The sequence below is a fragment of the Aulonocara stuartgranti genome (genome assembly GCF_965226115.1).
Source record: "Aulonocara stuartgranti genome assembly, chromosome: 3".
In the NCBI taxonomy this organism is placed as follows: Eukaryota; Metazoa; Chordata; class Actinopteri; order Cichliformes; family Cichlidae; genus Aulonocara; species Aulonocara stuartgranti.
Window position 1 is genome coordinate 11,563,693 of NC_138941.1, and position 19,685 is coordinate 11,583,377.

Here is a 19,685-nt window from a genome sequence, read left to right on the forward strand (position 1 = left end):
TAAAAGTGCTATACGACCTGTCGAGAAAGCCTTACAAGTGAGTTTTCTCCACATTAAAATGGGCTCAGGAGAAAGCCACTTATTTGGGACAATTATTAAATGAATGTCCCAGCCTAAACCGGATTCAGCAAGGTAATCCGATCTAGAAGTTCTTTTTCTTTTTGAAATGACGTCATTTTGCTGGAAGTGGAAACTAAATGCGACGACAGGTTCCACTATCAGCAAAGAATGAATGAATGAATGGAAATAAAGAACAAACTGACTGACTGGTAAAAGCTGACAGGACATGACCACGACTCAAGGTTAACCTCCACCTAGACAGGACAAAAGGGTGGATGAATTTATGTGTTTTTTGTTACAGGAGCAGAAAGATGACAGCAACATTCGCGGTTGCATGACGATTTAATCTTTTAAATGCCATCTTTTGTGTCTGTGAATTTACTATGTGTGTGTCATTCACTAACGTGTGTTGCTCACAGACATTACTGTGAGAAAGTGTACACACCTGCGCAGCGCTAACATTTACATTTCTTTTTACAGCAGATGATTAATCATGTGTTTGATCATGTGATTTATAAGAGGATTAGTTAATGTTTTCCTACTACAGGATTTCTGGGTTTATATGTGACTGTCATTCTTTCCACAGCTAGGGTTGGCTACCTTTATGGTGTTTTTATGGCACCTCTGGAACCTGTTGACCTGTGTCTGACCTCCGTCTGACCACAGTCAATGTGTATTGCTAATGTTTGTTTCTTTGAGAATGCTGTGGAGGATTCGGCACAAGCGGACAAGTGACATGAGTAAAACAAATAAGAGGTTACGGTGTTTATGGGAAAGTTGAATATGGGCTCTTAGCTGGCCACTTTGAGCCCATAGGGATATATGAGTGGAGTGAATTTGCTTAAGAGAAGTCACCGATTACATTAATGTTAACTGAGCACATGGGATGATCCATGTCTGAGGCAAATTAGGGAAATAATTGTAGTTTCCCGATTTGAGAAAACCTGCACATGACACTTGTCTTGCTGATGCTGAATGCTTATTACTCTTCTGATATATTGTTTATAAGAGTGAAGTTGATTTTATTGTATGCAGGCTCCTGGTGGAGCCAGTTTTTAAGACAGGGATCCTGGTTTGGTGAGTTGACGCATGGTTGTCCATGCGTCAAGAGGTGGGGTCCAGAATTAACATTAAACAATGTTTACTATTATTGTTGCAGTGATTTGTGTGATTAGCTGTTTATTTACAAGTATTAAATCTATGCAAGTGGTGCACCCATGTTCAGATGAGGCTTTGATGGCCTATTAGTGAAGTTCACTGAACTAAAGAATGTGGTTTGATGATTGTTGACATGCTCTCCAAATAGAAGTCTTTCTGAAATACAGGTGCAGCACTGAGAAGCGAGAAACATTCCAGGCATAGCCCAGGCAGTGGTTGAGGTCAAAGGTCAAGCTGGTTGGGGCCCATCATGAGATCAGACCTTGGAGCCACAGCAAGGACCATGAAACTGCCTGCAAAATAGCGGAGAGACCCTCCTGGATTTATCAGAGCCACTGCAAAGAGGTCGAGGTCCCAGGAAACCCCAGCACCCTCAAGACAGCACAATAGAGAAATCTCACACTTGGTTGTTTCGGTGGTGAGGGGGGAGTGCTGATTGAGCCCCCGTAGGGTAAGCTCGCACTTCAACCTCCAGCCTCTGATCAACTCTAGGGCAACCAAGTGCGAGGCGTGACGGCTGAATCAGCTGAACCAGGAGGAAGGCAGAGAAGCTGAGTGTTTTGAGACAGATCCAGCAGGCCCAAAATCAGGACTATCCATGACGAGAAGGAGTGCCTGAGAGGATCGTCCACAGGATGGGAGCTGAGGCCAGGAGAGAGACTTCAGGAGGATCAGAGATCATCTTCAGCAGCGTTGGGACAGGAAAACTCGAGGGATGACGGGAGCGTGCCAGGCTCCATCGACAGCGCAGAAGGAGTTCGAGGATGACATCATGATTCTGTGAAAAGCACAGGAACCAGAAGCTATGGTGGTGATGACAGCAGTTTCCTATGAACATCACCTAATGCTGTGCCACTGTACTGTGAATACGATGACACTCTGAAGGCTGCTGGGATCACAACAGCAGTAAGATAATGGACACCTGCACCCTTTCCACAGAGGTGTTTCTCTGCAGAGCGTGGACAATGAAGGAGTCATAAATATCCCTCTCACAGGACGAAGGCTTGAATGAGGTGATGGGGGTTGGTAGAGGCCATAAAACTAGAGTGCTGAGAGGTCTGCAGCTTTGGAAATAGCTGAGACCCATGTTGACAAACAACAAAACTAACTAGTATGTTTGAATGTTTATTCTACATACATTCGGACTCTGGTCCTATGGACAGTGATGGAAACAACTGGAAGAGACATTCATGACGCCCTGCAGAACTCAAACCACCCTGCAGAGAGACATGTGATTTGCACACCTGGAGAAAACACCACCAAGCTGAGATGGTTTTGAAAATGTTACTTTCTTATTTTCACTATTAAATTAACAATTTCTTTGTTTGTTTGTAGGATGCAGTTTTCCATGAGATGAGCTCAATGAGGAATGGGATAACCGCTAATACATTTGTTAAACTGTGTACTTTTTCAGTAATTTAGGGTGATTTGACATATGCTGAATATAACAATGTTTGCATTGAACCTGTCAGACATGAGGTATTCGTAACTGGGGACTTTTCAAGCATAAATGTCAATAAGGGGGGAATGTTAGATTTTGTATTGTTGATTGTCATTTATGCTTAGAAACATTTACTCATATATGCTTAGAAGTATATAATCATTGGTAGATTGAAAGGATGTCTCATCCTAAAAGAGGTCTGTATTAACTCTGTGTAGAGGGGGGTGCATACATTCCTCTACTCAGTATCCTTGGTATAAATCACATACTCCCTAGGAGAGTTTATCTTTGATTTATGGTATAGCAAGCACACGTATATCTGTTTAAGTATAAGAGCCTTTTGTTAGATGGACCCAGACGTCCTGGCACCAGCTAACACCAGAGTCTTCACAGGGTCACATCTTGACCCCACACAGATCTCTCTCACACACACACACACACACACACACACACACACACACACACACACACACACACGGTACTCTTTGTTTGTATGTAGACGTCATATGTTAATGAACCTATGCATATTCATGTAACCTCAATAAAAGAACAGTGGTACGGGAGAACGGACGAGAGGAACTGGGGTCAAGCGAAGGGACGGCGCTCTGTCCGGTTTTCTCCCGTGCACGAGAAACATGAAGAAGCTTGCCTACTTGTGTCTTGCTTTGCAGTGTAATTATATTGTCTCCAACGTTCCAGCGGATGGGTTCAAGCTACAAACCTATCATAGGTAACGAGGTAAGTTCCATGTCTGAGTCAGAGTCGTCTGGGCAGTGTGCCATTGCGATTTAAAAAAAATTAAGCCGCTCCAGGGCACAGCGCAGTTATTGATATAGCAGTAAAAGAGTCAGTTAGGTCAGACTAGAAAGACAAAACTGCAAAAATGCGTTCAAGATTAAATTTAGAAAAACCACATAAAATTTCGCCCAACAACTGAAATTAGACTGGAGTGATCAGAACCATGTTATTACAATAGCATGTCTGCAACACTAGAGCTCAATGCAAGATTAGTTTTAAGTTGTTTCGTTATACTGAGCCGAAGACCAGCACCAACGGTTGTAGTCGGCCAAGCTATCACTTACATGTGCTACAGTCAGTCTCAGCAGAGGGAAAGGGGAATGAAAAGCCAGCAGAAATGTTCATGTCCAGGCTCTCCACAGAAGAATTAATCCTTAGAAGACGAAACCAACAACAAATAACAAATCCACACAGTCCATTCGCGTCGCGGAGTCAGCTTCTCTCTCTTTCTTTCTCCCAAGCGGAGCAGCGGCACACCACGGTATCCAGAAATTAGTCGGGTCCCACCTGAGCTGAGGCTGCAGCCATGGCTGGAGAAAACGTCCGAGCGTCCGCAAAACTGGGGGGATTTCCGAGACAGTTCACGTGCTAGAAGAGAAGAATCCTCGGCGGGATGCAAAAATCGTCTGAAGTCCAAGGGGAAAATTCGGGCGCCAGTTGTAACGTACAGTGGAGATGAAGCCAGCCGCAGAGGTGTGCAGGTGGATAGCAAATGAGCAACAGCTTCTGACTTTCCAAAAAGTACTAATTTATTTACAATATCAAAAATAAAAGTGCTACCTCTACCACACATTACTAAAGAGCACACTAGTCCGCGTACACACGGGAGCATCCATTACAGGAGGAGTTCGAAGAAGAACAAAAAGGGGGTGACACCAGTCGTGAGACAGGAGGCGCCGCCATGTGGTGATACACTGCATTACAATAGCAACTGTTACAATATAAATATTGTTCTGAGAGGCTTTTTGTTGGTTGAGTCTGAAATTGATTGCATGTACAATTCATATCCTTATAAAACGGCAGAAATATGGTGTTTTATTAATAAACTTACATTTATGGCAGTGGCGTGTCTAGAAAATTTTTGTTGGGGGGGCCAGGTAGGGGCACAGATTTGGAGAAGGGTGGCAGATAATGTTTAAAAAAAAATTCTACCAACCATTAACCATAATTCAATAATCCTGTAAACCTAATAACCGAATGCGCTTTTAACTCTTATTAGGATGAGATTTTAACCACTCCGGTGCAAAGTTTTTAGCTAACCTGCAGGGCTGGACCGGTACAGAAAATCGGGCATTTTGACTACAGACCGGCCCACCAGGTATTAAAGCCATAAAGCCTTTGAATGAAAACAAACCCTGTTGTGACAGTGATGTACAGTTTTGTTGGTATATGTATGATTTCTATACATTTTACATCAGATAAAAACTTTGGTTGTAAGATTTAGATAATTATTTAATAAAAGCTGTATTTTAAATGAGAATAAGAAAGAAAAGTATTTCTTTGTGCCCCCTTTCCCTGTTAATGCCCTACCTGGCCCCCTGGCAAAAATTTGCTAGATCCACCCCTGCACAGTTACCAGCTGTCAGCTACATAAAAAAGGATCCTGGTGTTGTTTGTCTCTCAGAAACAGTTCATAACTTCCCTTCAACTCATTCATGTCACCTAAAAGGTAAACCTGTTTCTCCATCACCTGTTTAGCTCTGATGATTCAGTAAGGACATCTCCTGGTTTCATCTGCATGTTTCCCTCTCACCACATATACAAACCGACATCACCCAGCAAAGTGGGCGATAAATAAATGAGAGAGAAAAGCCGATCAGCTGATCATTGATCAGTTTCATGATTGAAGTAGCAGCAGGAGAGAGAGGGTGAGAGAATGAGAGAAGAAGAGGCAGCTGTGCAGCGTAACGACAGAATAACTCCAGCTTTGTGTCTTTTTCCATTCTAGCTAAAGTCCGGGACAAACTGCGCCTCTTCTCAGCTCAATACGAAACGTGTAATATTTTCTCTGAATGAGGGACCATTCCATTTTTTTAAGGAGCTGTTGGCATGAATAAAATAAAGTTCACTATCAGTAACATCATAGCACCCACCCAGCTGTATAAAAACTCCATCAAGCTGGCTAGAACGCAGTATGAGTTATTGCAACTGAGGGTAAAAAGTCAGCACAACGAAAATAAACTCCACCTAAACTTAGTTTATATCTGACCCAGATAGACTGCAGGTCATAACTTCTTACCTGAAGTTCAGTTCACCTGACACTCGGACTGGCGGCTGCCTCGGGGCTCTCCTCCTGCCTCCCCTTCCCTCATCCACCTGCTGGCCTCTGTGGAAGCCCTGCCATAGCCACCACCAAACAACTGACTTATTTTTACACATCGACCTGCATCTTATAACTCATAACTCTTATGTTAGCTGCCCTCAGTAGCATACTGTCTGAAATATTCGACGGCTGCAAAAATTCTTTAAGTGTTATTTTTTCCTTGGGATTCTAATTTCACCGAAGTTTACTAAACTCAACAAACTTATTACTTACCGGGACATTTATTCTGTCCTCATTTTCTTTCACCGAAAAATTGTTCCCTGCAGTGTTGTCCTTCGTGCTTGGCTCGCCTACCTTTGCTAACGTGATGCGCATAGCGCAGAAGCCGATGCTGCATTCACTTACACTCGGATATCTGAGCTTCACCGTGAAAACATAATCGTACATTTGATATTTGATTGAATTTTATTGTTTTACCTTTGGGGTGGCACCTGGGGTGGCCAGTCTGGTTGGGGGGGTGGCCTGTGCCCCCCCAGGCCACCCCGCTGGACACGCCATTGATTTATGGATATAAAATAGCTAAAAGTATTAACATGCCTCAGAGAAATCACTAATAACACTAAGGGCTGGACGGATTTGATTTGCATTCTTCAAGAAGAGTGTGGTGTCATCAGCTAGCTGGCTGATGATGAGCTCCTTATCAGCTGTGCTGATTCCTTGTATAACAGGTCAAATCTCGGGGTGGAGTCTTAATCATTTTATTGAGCTATTGCCATTCGTGTACAAGGTTTTGATAGCTTTACAGAAAAATGCCAAATTTTTCCAAAGAGTGTAAAATAAATTGATGTTCAATTGTATCAAAAGCCTTTTAAAAATCCAGGAAGAGAATGAAGCTATAGTCAGATACCAAATCAGAGTAATCAAGTAGATCTAAAACCAGTCTCATGTTCTTAGAAAGGTGTCTGTTTCTCATAAAGCCTGATTGTGTCTCATCCATAATTGTGTCCAAGAACTCTTTCATTCTGTTAGCAAGTACTAAAGCCATAATCTCATAGTCATCATTGAGCAGACAGATGGGTCTCCAATTATCAATAAGAAGTAAGTCTTTGTTTGGCTTTGGAATAAGTGTTATGAGACCCTGAGTAAGAGTAGGAGGGAGGATGTTATTCTCTACACTTCCTATGAAAAGCTGCAGTAAGAACGGAGCCAGGAGATTAGAAAATGATTCATAAAACTCTGCAGTTAAACCATCTGTGCCGGGAGATTTGTTGGCCTTAAGTGCAGAAATAGGATTACAAACGTCCTCCACAGTCAGAGGGCTGTCACAGTGACTTCTATCTTCCACAACAATAGTTTTTAGGTTTTTAATATTATTGAGAAACAGCGTTGAGACATATATATTCTACTTTTCTAAATGATTGACTATTTCAATGGAGAACCTAAATGACACGGACCCGTGTTTGTTATTACATATCTCTATTTTGAATGTGACAAGTCTATCATTGCCTGTTATTCATAGGTATTCACAGAGTTTTTGGCCTTTTTTTCCTCTATAACAGTTAATTGACTCTTTACAGTGGCCTGCTATGGTTAATAATAACATGTTCAGTCATGAGTGAAATCAAAGCTTTTCTTCACTTTAGCATTTAACATTCCCAACAATACAATGTGATACCTTAATTAAAACACAGCTAATAAAACACAATTTTCTTAATGCAAACATCAGTGACTCAACATTAGCAACCAAAGGGTTCAGTCTGCAGCTCACACTCATGTGAAGCTACAGCCTCCCCCTTTAGTCTCTGTCATCCTTCTGCTCCTGCACAAACAAAGCAAGACAAAACCTCCACCCTTCTTCTACAGGCTGGGTGAATTGTTGTGGACATTCACTAATCCTAAAGTCGGCACCGTTTTTGTCTCAGTATCAAGTCAGTTAAACTTTTAGTCGTCAGTCCGTCACAGTCCAGTCACATGCATACATCCACACACATTCATACCAGATATTGCTGATAATGGAGTCTCACGCGCAGCCTATTCGAGCCTCCATCACCAGCAAGATGACGTCATCATTTTAAAGGAAAACAGCTCCTTGTTTTTGGACTGGATTGACTCGCTGCAATCCTTTTAGGCTCAGGACTTCTCATGTGATCAATGTCACATATAAGTGAATTTCTCCCAAGCCCATTATAATCATGGAGAAAAACACTTTGCCACTGTTTCCAGTAAGGATATTTTATAGCGCTTTAAAGTTCAACCTCTCAGGTCTGGATTAAAGAGCTGATTTGTTAAATCGGGAACTCACAAAATACCAAAATATCACCACCGGTGGATCACACCTCTCAGATGTTCTTATCTCAGTGCACTGTAACAAAAGCACAAACAAACGCAACCAATAAAATACTAATAAAGTAACAAATACTGGGGCCCATTGCAAACATGTCCAAGCATAAAACCATCTTTCTCTCTCTTAGAGAAAGAAAACAATCCAAACCTCACTGATAAAATCAACCTAGTGTCAAGCAAAACCCAAAAATCAACCAAAACTTCACCAGAAAGTTTTCCTCCCTCCCGGGACAATATTGTGCAGGAATACAGGCACCGTAACTCCTTTTGCACTGACAAAAACATGTTGGATTGACTTGATTCAATAGTGGACACTGGTTTCACACAAAGGTTTTGCTTTGGCAGAAACTTAAACACCTGAGTTAAATCAACACAACCTTTTCATATTCAGTAAAGCTGCATGTTGTGTTCATAAAACACGATTGAAACATGTTCAGATGGAGTAAGTTGAGCTCCTGGAACATTTTAATCCTTCAATTGAAATTGAATGGGTCTACAACAACTACCATCCTCCTATCTCTATCCTGGTTGCAGCAGGGCTGGGAAATAACCCTGAAGTGATAGGTTACCAGGCAGGGTACACCCTGGACAGCTCACCAGTCTATCAGATAGAAACACACAGCCGTTTAGATTCATGGATAATTTAGCCCAGGACCTTCTTACTGTGGAGCAACAGCACTAACCAGCATGCCAACAATGGAGGAAATACAGGAAAGCTATGATTTCCTGTATTTGAGGCAGAATTATTTTGTTCTTGCCCTTGACAGGTTAATCCACAATAAATAGCAACAGCATGCATGTGGTGTGTGTGTCGTTGTCTGCCTCTTATAACTCCAGTGATTTTCCTGTAGTTTGAAATCTTATGCGGTGTTGACACAATAATTTGTTGTAAACCAGGAAATTCCCAACTGTGGTAGAAAGCACAGCTTAGCCTCAGCAAATGTTCAAAGAAAAGTCGTCACTTCCTGATTTCTGCTTCACTGATAAATATTGTCACACTGGGGTTTTTGCAAATGATATCAGTGAGCACTGTGTGGCAGCTGGAGTCAGACAACTGAAGCTCCCACAATCAAGACCACAAACAGCTTTCAAAGGAGCTTTGAAGCTTTTCTGGCAGCAAGCTTCATGATTTATGGGACTGGAACTGGAACAGAAACTACCTGATCACCAATGGTGAGCTGGCATGGAATTATTTTTATGACATTTTATCAAAGTTATAAATAAGCATGCCCATTAACACATAGTGAGTGAGCATGTTGTCTTCCCACACAGTGAACAGCGGATGCTAATGTTTTTGTCACTTTTTACAGAGTCAAACTCAAAGTAAGGTCAGTGCTTCCACGCTTTAAACGCTGCACGCTCACACTCTCCCCACACTCGATAGATTATCCATTGTTCATCTGCACACAGCTGCGGTTTTAGTAACGCAGTAACGCAGCGTGCTTACGGGAAAGTAACAGTAATCTAATTACCTTTTTTGCAATAGTAATCCCTCACTTTACTCGTTTCTTGAAAAAAGTAATCGGATTACTGCCCATCTCTGGTTGGAGCTGTGCACTTGTGGGTTCCACCTTGTGTACACGTTTATCTTTGCTGTGTGTACTTGTACCTCTGAGTGGAAGCTGAACTCTTGAGTTCGAGTATCGAAGCATCAGCTGTGACGTTAAAGTCCAAACAGCTCGTTCATTTGACGTGCAAATGAACGAAGGTAACGCCGTTTTCATGTGGATGTGTCACTGAGACACTTTCCACATCCACAGCTCACAAAATGGGAAAACTATAGAAGTATAACAATGAAGAAGTTACTATGTTACGGGTCCCAAGGATGAAGACCTCGATGACAAATATGTTACCTGTAAAAGCAGGTGAAGAGCAGAGTAAGGAAGACACGATGCGTCTCTGCTTTCCTCCACAACGTGTCTGAGTCTGATTTATTTCACACAAATAAATGCTATAAAACACTAAACATGAGCTTTCAATATACTGTTCAGCTGGTTCCTCATTCACATCAATTACATTTACTTATTTCACAACATCAGTGAAATATACTCTTTTTAACTGGTTCAGTTTCTCAAGTTCACACTTCTTTCCATAACAGCTACATCCTTTTATCATATCAATAAACACATCACATTGTCTTCTGCAGTGTCTTACTGGCTAAACAGTTCTATTCAATAACAGCATTGGTAAATACATTACATTTGTTCCCTCCAGTAATTTACTGGCAAAATCACTATTTAGTGCATCATGAAACACAGCTTGTTGAATCAACCCATGAATGCCTCTGTTAGCTACACAGAGTTGCTCAGAGTGCTTGTGTTACACTAGCTAATCTACTCAGTCACTTTAACAGAACTATTAACATTCACATCTCACAGAACTGATTTGATTGGAGCATTACAACACGTTTGCACAGAGCATAGGAGCGCACTGACTCTGCTTCACGAGCGCTCCACCTAACGAGCGGGCTCGCGGTGCGGTCGCGCGGGACACTCCTCTGGTTTTCTCCCGTGTTTACATATAAATAACTTTGGCGGACCGCCTTAACTCTCCCATTCACATTAACGTGGGTAACCATGGTGACAATAAACAACATTTTCGGTGCGAGCACCGTGTACCGACCTGTATTTAATAATGACCCTGTTTTCATGTCTGCCCTGACACATGTTTGTATAGAGAGTGAATAATAAGGGCGATAGGACGCAGCCTTGAGGAGAACCTGTGGAGGAGAACACTGGGTCAGACAGAACCCCATTTATTCTCACTCTGTGTGACCTGTCAGTTAGAAAATCTAAAATCCAGCCCAGCAGGTTTTTCCTGATTTCAAACTGTTCTAAAAGTCTTTTAATTAAAATATGGGGCTGTGTTGTATTAAAAGCCGAAGAAAAATCAATGAAAAGAAGTCTTGCAAAAGTCCCTTTACTCTCTACATGTTTAAGAATCAGATTTAGTAAAGTCAAACGTGCGTCCTCCACTCCTCTGTTGGGCCTGTATGCAAACTGCATTGGATCCAGCTGACCTTCAGTCTCTTCATAATCACATTTCTGAGGATTTTTTCAAAGACTTTCATGACAACTGAAGTGAGGCAACAGGCCTGAAGTCGTTTAGATTTAGGGACAGGAACCACGACTGCTTCTTTGCAAAGAGAGGGCACATGTTGTGTTTGCAAGGATTTGTTAAAAATAACCTGAAATATAGGCCTGAGTTCATCAGCACAAGATTTAATTAGGCGGCCACTAATATTATCAGGACCTGGCTCTTGTTCACATTGACTGTATGAAAGGCCTTTTTAACATCGCTGAGTTCAATGATAAAGTGCTGAGTATCTCTCAGTTTCTGTTTCAGTTCCCAAATATCCTCGCTGAAATCAGAAGAACTAAAACGAGCATAAAACATGTTTAAAGCATTTGCAAATCTCTGTCTGAATTAAAACATCTAAAATGACCTGACTGCTGCTCTGGGGGTTTTGAAACCCTGCTATGGTTTTCATACAAGTCCAGGCAGACCCAAAAGTTTTTGCAGCAAATTTGCTTTCAAGAAGGATTTTGTCTGTTTTGCTTTCAACATCTCGATTTTCATTTCCTTGGTAGCTGTCTGAAAATCGGTAACAGCCCCTCTTTAAAGGCCTGTCTCTTTTTCCTTAAACAGGATTTGACACTTTTAGTGACCCATGGCTTATTGTTAGCGTAAATTTTAACACGCTTACGGGGTATAATCATGTCTTTACAAAATACTGCACAGGAGCTAGTAACATCCACCAAAGCGTCGAGATCATCTCCACAAGACTGAAGACGGGGCTGTACGAAGTCACTTTATCTCTACAGGACTGTAAGCTGTCGTCTGTGAGGCGTGAGCGTGTTTGTTTGAACACAGTTCACGGTGGAGAACAGCTGCTGACATAATGTGGATCCCAAGATCCATAACTGGCCTACCTGGGGCTGAAAGTCTCCATAAATGCAGGCGTTTCGGCGGCTACACCGGCTTCCACGAGTGTGACGCTTATTTTGAGAAAATAATAGAATATAAATGTATTTTTATATTTCAATATCACAATAATCTTCCAATGTAGAACTACAAGTTAAAAAAGAACTAAGATAAATCAAATCCACTTCAGCTAAATACTTCTCATTTATTTCCATCTTACATGCTGTGACTGCAGCCATTCCCACATCTCTGTGAATGGGACTCATGGACATGGATCAGTGGTTGTTGATCAATGGTCCTGAGAATCTGCATAATTAAGATGAAGGAACGGAGCTCCCAGCCCATCGTTCCTGCAGCTGCTTTCAGTCTTTATGCAAATGTCCTGTTTGTAAGACTGAAACCTGCAGCTGAGACTGAAGACGTCACCTGATGATGACGACACGTTTCTCCCACAAAACGCTGCGTCCAGATGAACAGAAGCAACAGACTCACTTTCCTGGATGATTGAGATGCATCAAGACTTCATTGTGTGTTACTTCTCATTCAGCACAGACACATTATTCCTGTTAGGTCATGTCAGCTGTCACTCAGTACAAGCACAACTGTGAACAACACAAACTTCTCTTCAATGTGTCACAGAAACACTAAGTGTGAGAGCCTGTATGACACACAGGACAGACTGTAAGCTCTGCTGGCTGCACAGCACTTTGTAGCAGTTTTCCAACATGTCCTCCACCCGTGATGTCAGTGGTGGGACCCCAGTCACAGCACTCAGCACCACCTCCTTTAAATGGATTTTATAGCAGTTCCTCCCGTTACTCGGTGCAACGCTTCTTAAATGTGTTTTTGCAGGATAAAACACAGCAGGTGGTGTAGAGAGGACGTCAGCTGACGGAGCAGAGGGAGGCAGACTGTGGATAAATGACAGAGTGAGAGGAGAGCAACCATGACAGAAGCACAGGTGTGGCAAATAGAAGTGGCTTTATAGACACTTATTGTCAGTCCTCGTGCATGCTGTGGAAATAAGTGTCTGTGTCATGAGGTGACATGTGAGCTTATCTTTGGTCAATAAAGCTGAACGACCAGTTTTCACTTTGCTTGTTACGCTTGTTTAGTGACGTCTGGGTTTCTGTGGAGCCCGAATTTTGATGAGTTCTGGTGAAATCATCTGAGATCATCTGAGCATCGGTGAAGAGTCAGCAGAGAAAGTGTGGGACAGAAGTTTGCTTTGGACACATGGACTGAAATCAAAAAGTAACAAACAGGATTTCCAATGGACAGTATGGAGAAGTGAAAGTACACAAAGGCTGTGCTGGAACACGTGTGTTACACTTTTTGACAGCTGAGAACAAAACACAATATTTTGCATCATCTCTGCAGTGTCTCTTCTTTCCTCTGCTGTTGTGCTTTTAGCTCCAAACTGTTTCAAATGGTTTGTCAGCAAGCTGACCTCTGACCTCTGCAGTACTAACTCCTGACCCGTACAAAGAGCGGGCGTTTCTGACCTTTGACCTGCAGCTGTATGTCTCTCAGTCTCAGTTCTTCTCTCCGTCACTGATGGAGCAGGTGTAGTTGCTGCTGACAGTCAGTCGTTTGTTTTCTCAGAGTGAGGCTGAAGTCTGAACTGTTCAGAGCATCAGGTCTCATCAACGTGCGCTGCTGTAACGCCGCTTTGTCCTCTGAGATCACCAGGTATGAAACCTGAGTGCTGACAGAGCAGCATGTTCCCCCTCATTCACCTCCACCACCACAGCCAAGGCATGCTGGGAAACTGAGGACACACAGACGGAGAACTGAAGTGTCTGCTGTGTGTTCATCTCAGAGTCCTCACAGGTGACACATTAGCTCCAGAACACCAAGCCAGGTGTTTGAAGCCTGACAGGGATTCTTCCCATCCAGAGGGAGGATTTAGCTGCACAACAATGAACATTAGTGTGTAGTTTAGAAACACAGACTGTGCCTGCACTGCATCTAGTGAAGAAAAGTGTTACTGCGAGAGAACGAGGCTCCTTTAAAGCAGCTGATATTAAGGTTGAAAAATCAACAATAAGCTGATGTAATCAACGTTTCACAAAATGGTCAGCAGCTAAAATCTGGAGCCGTTCTTTGGTGGTAATTAACAGTTTGTTCTTGTTAGCTAATTATGTCATTAAAGGTAGCAGCAGAAGCCTTGTGTTGAAAGCCCATTCACTCACACATTCACACAGGATGTGTGTGTCTGTGTTACACTGTGGACATCCCTTCTGTTGGAGCGCCATCTTGTGGCAGGTTTAAGAAATGTTCTTCTTGTAAATCCAAACTGATGCACCTCCATAGCAGACTGTGGAGGCTTTCAGTGACATGAAGACTTGATTTATACTGTCATATTCTCCTGTTACACAAAGCACAGCACGCTGAACATGGATGAACTGAAACTCCCAGCATCTGACTGAGGAAAAGCACAAATCATTCTCACACTGACTCCTGCTTGATTTTAGATTTGCTTTCAAATCCTCACACTTTCATATGAAGCACTAAATGGGCTCCAGACTGTTTATCTCAGCTTCCTGTCAAACACACTGCTGCTCACACCGAGGCTCAGTTTACTCCTCCAGCCTGGCTTAACCTGCTGTCTGTTAAAAACAGTCCCACACTCCTCTGTTTAATCCTTCTGATCAGACTCTTTGATTTTGTATTGTTTTTACCTGAACTTGTGTTTTTGACATGGTTCTGTCTGTGAAATAAAGCTCACACACACACTGCTACAGTCCTTCATACACTTAGAAACGAAGCTGCTCCTTTCCTCAGTGCTGACACATAAAGAAGAGTTGCTTTTATATCCAACACGTCTCTGTTCCAGAAAACAGCTTCAGCAGCCTCTGAGTCTGAACTTGGAGTTGGTTATAAGCCACAGGCCTGTGTGCACAGCAATGAGGAAATATAATGCAGTAAGTGAAACATGGATGTGTGGAACAGATTATCCCAAAGGTTGATTCTGTTCATCTGGACGTTCTCAGTGAAACATTTGGTCTCTCGGTCAGGTGACTCCTTTAGTCTCAGCTGACTGCAGCTTTCCAAACCTTTGTCACTGGATCACTCACTTCATCTCCAACGTGTCCCTGACACAGACAGCTGGAGCCGTTACAGCAAAATCATTGATCATCGTTTTTAGAACATTAGCTGGTGTTGGTGGGCAGGCTAGCAGTGCTAATTGTTAGCACTAGTTCTGCTGCTCTCCCTTTGTCTCTGTTATTGTTGGTCTTTAGTGAACAATAGAAAGTGTCTTCATGAGACTGTTGCCTAATGTTCAAATGTAGATAACACCACCTGCACCAACCTGTTACACAGCACAACCCTCTGGTGTAGCTTTGCCCATACGGTAAAAAAAAAAAAAATTTAAAATACATTTTAAAATATATTTATACATTTAAAATGTATTTTAGCACATATATTTTTTGTCATTTTTTGTATATTTTGAAATATATTAATAAAATATATTTCAAAATACAATTTAAATGTATTTAAAATCATTCAAAAAAATATAAATTTAACCCTTCATATATTTCTAAGAAAACACATTCACATGTAACATCTGAAAGAAATCTTTATTTGATGTTTAAAACATACATATAGCATATCAATCAAGCAAGGAATATTCATTTTATAAGTTTATTCTCATTACATACTTAAACATTCTAAAAGAAACACACACACATATACATATATGTGTGTATATATATATATATATATACACACAGTCTCAGTTCCCCCAGCTTTCACTGCAATCCTCAAAGCCCTTCTGGACACGCTGGGAAACCCCTTCCTTACCCCCACTGTAACAAACAAAAGTCACAGTTCTATTACTTTTATCAGAGTTAAAATAAAAATGTGATTTATGTTAGCTGGCTTCATTTAGCAAACAGATATTTCTGTTTATACAGATACAGATATTAATACAGATATATTTTACGCATAATTTTACCTCTTTTTTTTCCTAGATGGGAAGTCTATCCAGTTCACATTACAGTAATGCTAACACCCCTTTTGGTCGTCTCTCCTTACCTTCCAGCATTCATAAATCTGTTGACCTTCTTTGTCTGAGACCAACCACTACAATGCATCATCACCTATTTGTATTGGTAACTTACTTTACAACCTATTTTAATGGTTGCAAAGTAAGTTACTTGTGGTGTATGCAATTTTAGATACACAGAAAGTCTTCACTTACTATATATGGCTGTCATAGTGTCCTTATCAAGGGCAGTTCTTCACTCTGCGCCGATGTCCGTTTTGCTCTGTCCTCCTATAAAAAGCATGAACATTTGAGTGTTTGACTAGTTTTAGATTTCCAAAAATTTGATATTTGTACAACTAAACATTTGAACTACAATATATGCTATTGAGCGATACTTTTATGGGTAATTTTTGGTAAAGAAACTGGTGACAGAGTTGTAGGCTTTTTAAAGTACTATTAGCTAACCATTTGAACTGACTTTCAAAGCTGATTACCTTTTAAATTGCTGTGGATCAAAACCTCCAGTGGGAAGGCGGCCATTAGAAGAACACGCACCATTGAACCTGAAAATAACAAAAACAAACAAAAAACAGAACAATATATAAGAGTCCGGTAGGGTAATAAATCTCTTCTGAAGCAATATAGTTATTTTGGGTGAAAAACAAAACATTCCTCTAAAATATATATACTGACATCAGCAATCAACATCATGATTGTAATTATTTCCTTTTTAGTACATCTACTGCTGTTTGCATGTGTCAAGCACTACGACTGTATCTATGCATATAAATTCACCATATATATCCAGCAAAAATGTTTTGTTATAGGAAAACAAACAAAGGCATTCAATCAGAGGTGAGAAATTAATTGGGAATATGAATTATAGGTGAACTATTCTTTACCTACTAGCAATCAAGCTTCTTTAACCAAGAAGCTTGAAATATTTGAATGTAAAATAAAATAAATAAATAAATAATAATAAAAATAACATGATGTAATTAAAATGCACAACTTACATTAAGGAAATCTGCATTTGTATCCACAGGCTAAAAGTAAAACAGTAAATGTGTTAGTAATAGTACAGGTATTTGTAAAAAAAAAAAAAAAAGAGGCAGTAACTGTGACGCTTCTAGTGGGATGCTAAATGCAGAGATTTATATTTACAGTATAATACTGCATGTACGGGTAACTGTGTTGTGAACTGTAACTGAATATTAGAGAATCTCAGAGAAATTAAATGTATTTATTTTTTTAATTTATCAATCATAAAACCGTCTGTTTTGAAGGCCTGTTACGATAGCGACTTTTTGTTGGTCGGTATATTGCCCCATAAACAATTGCGACAAGTTATGTCATTGTCATTTTAAGACCATTTTATGTCTTTGAATGTATAATCATAATATAACACCATAATAATGCAAGATCTACACACTTTCAATTGACAAACCAACATCTAATTCTTAAAGTATTTAGATCATTGAAATTAGGAATCAAAATATTAGATACCTTAAAAACGTGAATAAATAGTAAGTTTTCTAACAAATAGAAAACAATGATATTTAATGTTATTGTTTTGTTATCATTATATTTTATTTTTGTAAATATAATGGCACATAAATTACATCATCAACAATTATTGAGGTCATGTACATGTACTGTGTGTTAAGTCGATATATCGATTATTGTGATAGGCCTACTGTTTTGGTATCATAACGAGCTTGTCAAACATGCATGACCACTAAACAATGTCTAAGCAGTAGTACTGGTCTGAATGACAACAAACATAACTAGTGTTTTGGAAAATCTGTTAGAAAACAGTTATTTCAATAATTATGATTAGCATGTGACACAGACACCGCATAAAAAAACACAACAACAAATACTTACTTTAGGAGGATGGGGGAGGGCAGCATGAGGTTGAGACTTTGACATCTGTAAGAAACAAATTCATGTATTACAAAGAAGTCACTTAAAAATACATTAATGTGGCAGACTGTTCCCTGTTCAGATGCAGTGTATAAGTACAATCAGGGCTGTCACAACAATGGGGTGGGGCCACGTGGCTGCAACCCTAGGTACAATGTGCAGGTATATATAATTACATATAATATATGTGAATAAAGCAAGAATCTGTTTAGGTTAGTCACTGTGCTGACTGATGTTTGCTAGGTTTATATGATTGCAAACTGCACAAAAACAACAACAGCAACAACATTAATGACAATGACAAACAAAATTACTTACATTTATGTAAATCTCACATTAGGAAGATCTGTATTCGATTTCATGGGCTGAAATAAATAGGCAGAAACATTACTGCTAAAAAAATAAAAAACAAAAACTCTAAAAAGCCTAAAAATGACTTAAAAAGCAAGGAAATGTGGAACATTGTAATTAGCGAACATTAATAAAGCATAACTGTTCTTTGTTTCTAACCTTGGTAAGTACTCTGTAGCCAGAAGGAGAGGTAGGATTTCTGTGAAAGCCAAATTAAATGTGAATAGGCTTTGATAGTTATTGAGAAGGCAGAATAATAAGAAAAGGCAAAAGTACGTCACAATATAATTAATTAAGTTACATATTTTGATTACCAAATTATGGAAGCGTGGAGCTGCCACCCAGGCAAAAGAAAAATAGAGCTGTATCACGTTATGACGTGAAATGTTTATTGTTCTAACATTATGCTTTTCATGTTTGTATAATACAGTGGTTCTTAACCTTGTTGGAGGTACCGAACCCCACCAGTTTCATATGCGCATTCATTGAACCCCTCTTTAGTGAAAAATAAAGTGTGTTTTTTTTTTCAAATTAGACGTAGATATGTTTTTTACTGGTGCACAAAATGAGCCGTGCACGTCACAGCGGAGGCTCTGCCGAACCCCTGAGACCAACTCACCGAACCCCTAGGGTTCGATCGAACCCAGGTTAAGAACCACTGGTATAATATAATATCACATTATTATAATATACATAATTGTCACGTTCGCACAATATTGTACGGACGTGATAATTATGTACATTTTTTGTACAATGTTGTTCAAACATGTTGTTCAAACATGATAGTATATTGTTAGAACGATAAACTTTTCACGTTATAACGTGATATACTTATATTTCTCTTTTGCCTGGGTGGCAGCTCTACGCTTCCGTTCCAAATACACGAGAATAAAGTAATATTATATGGGAAAAGGCACCTGCTAGCTTGATGATGGAGGCTTCTTAGACTGGCCACCCGCCTTGGCTTCTTGTCGCCACTCCACGAAATAAAGGTCCGTTTCCTCCATGCCGGCTAATTATTCATCCTCATTAAAATCTCGTATATGTTCAGTTGGCAGAATTGAGAATTTTACATCTTCCAACCACTTAATTAACGCGAACATAATCGGCTTGTTTCTTCCCGTCTCCTGTATCCGGCCGTTCCTCTCGCTGTCAGATTTCGCGCCTCAGAGACGTCGTTATTTTTCAAAAAAAAGAAGAAAGAAAGAAAGAAACAGTAACAACTACTAAAGAGAGTTTTTGCACGTTCATTGCACATTTGTGGGAATGTTTAAATTTTTAATTTTTATTAATTACTTTTCATTATATCTTTATTTTTTAAACAATGCGCATGCGCATACACTCCTGCACGCAAAGGGCTTTGGAGTTGACGTAATGTCGCAATGCATTGTGGGAGCGCAGCACCATCTTGGCAGGTCACGAATCAA

At 40.3% G+C, this 19,685-nt stretch overlaps 1 protein-coding gene and 2 long non-coding RNA genes across 6 annotated transcripts in view; 1 reads left to right on the forward strand and 2 right to left on the reverse strand.

The window, feature by feature from the left end:
* The window catches only part of LOC309702279 (uncharacterized protein), a 164,537-nt gene that overhangs the window by 127,741 nt on the left and 17,111 nt on the right, over window positions 1-19,685 (forward strand). The window lies entirely within an intron of this gene.
* Window positions 15,767-17,927, reverse strand: LOC309702508. 3 transcript variants are annotated; one of them, XR_014275570.1, is made up of 5 exons: window positions 17,869-17,927; window positions 16,998-17,027; window positions 16,476-16,544; window positions 16,195-16,269; window positions 15,767-15,799 (listed from the first exon to the last, which is right to left on the reverse strand). It is a non-coding gene; the product is annotated as an uncharacterized lncRNA (long non-coding RNA). The 3 variants fall into 3 exon arrangements; XR_014275571.1 differs by having other exon boundaries at window positions 16,195-16,544; XR_014275572.1 differs by lacking the exon at window positions 15,767-15,799 and having other exon boundaries at window positions 15,949-16,544.
* LOC309702470 lies at window positions 18,253-19,444 on the reverse strand. The gene is made up of 3 exons (XR_014275528.1): window positions 19,176-19,444; window positions 18,418-18,457; window positions 18,253-18,272 (listed from the first exon to the last, which is right to left on the reverse strand). It is a non-coding gene; the product is annotated as an uncharacterized lncRNA (long non-coding RNA).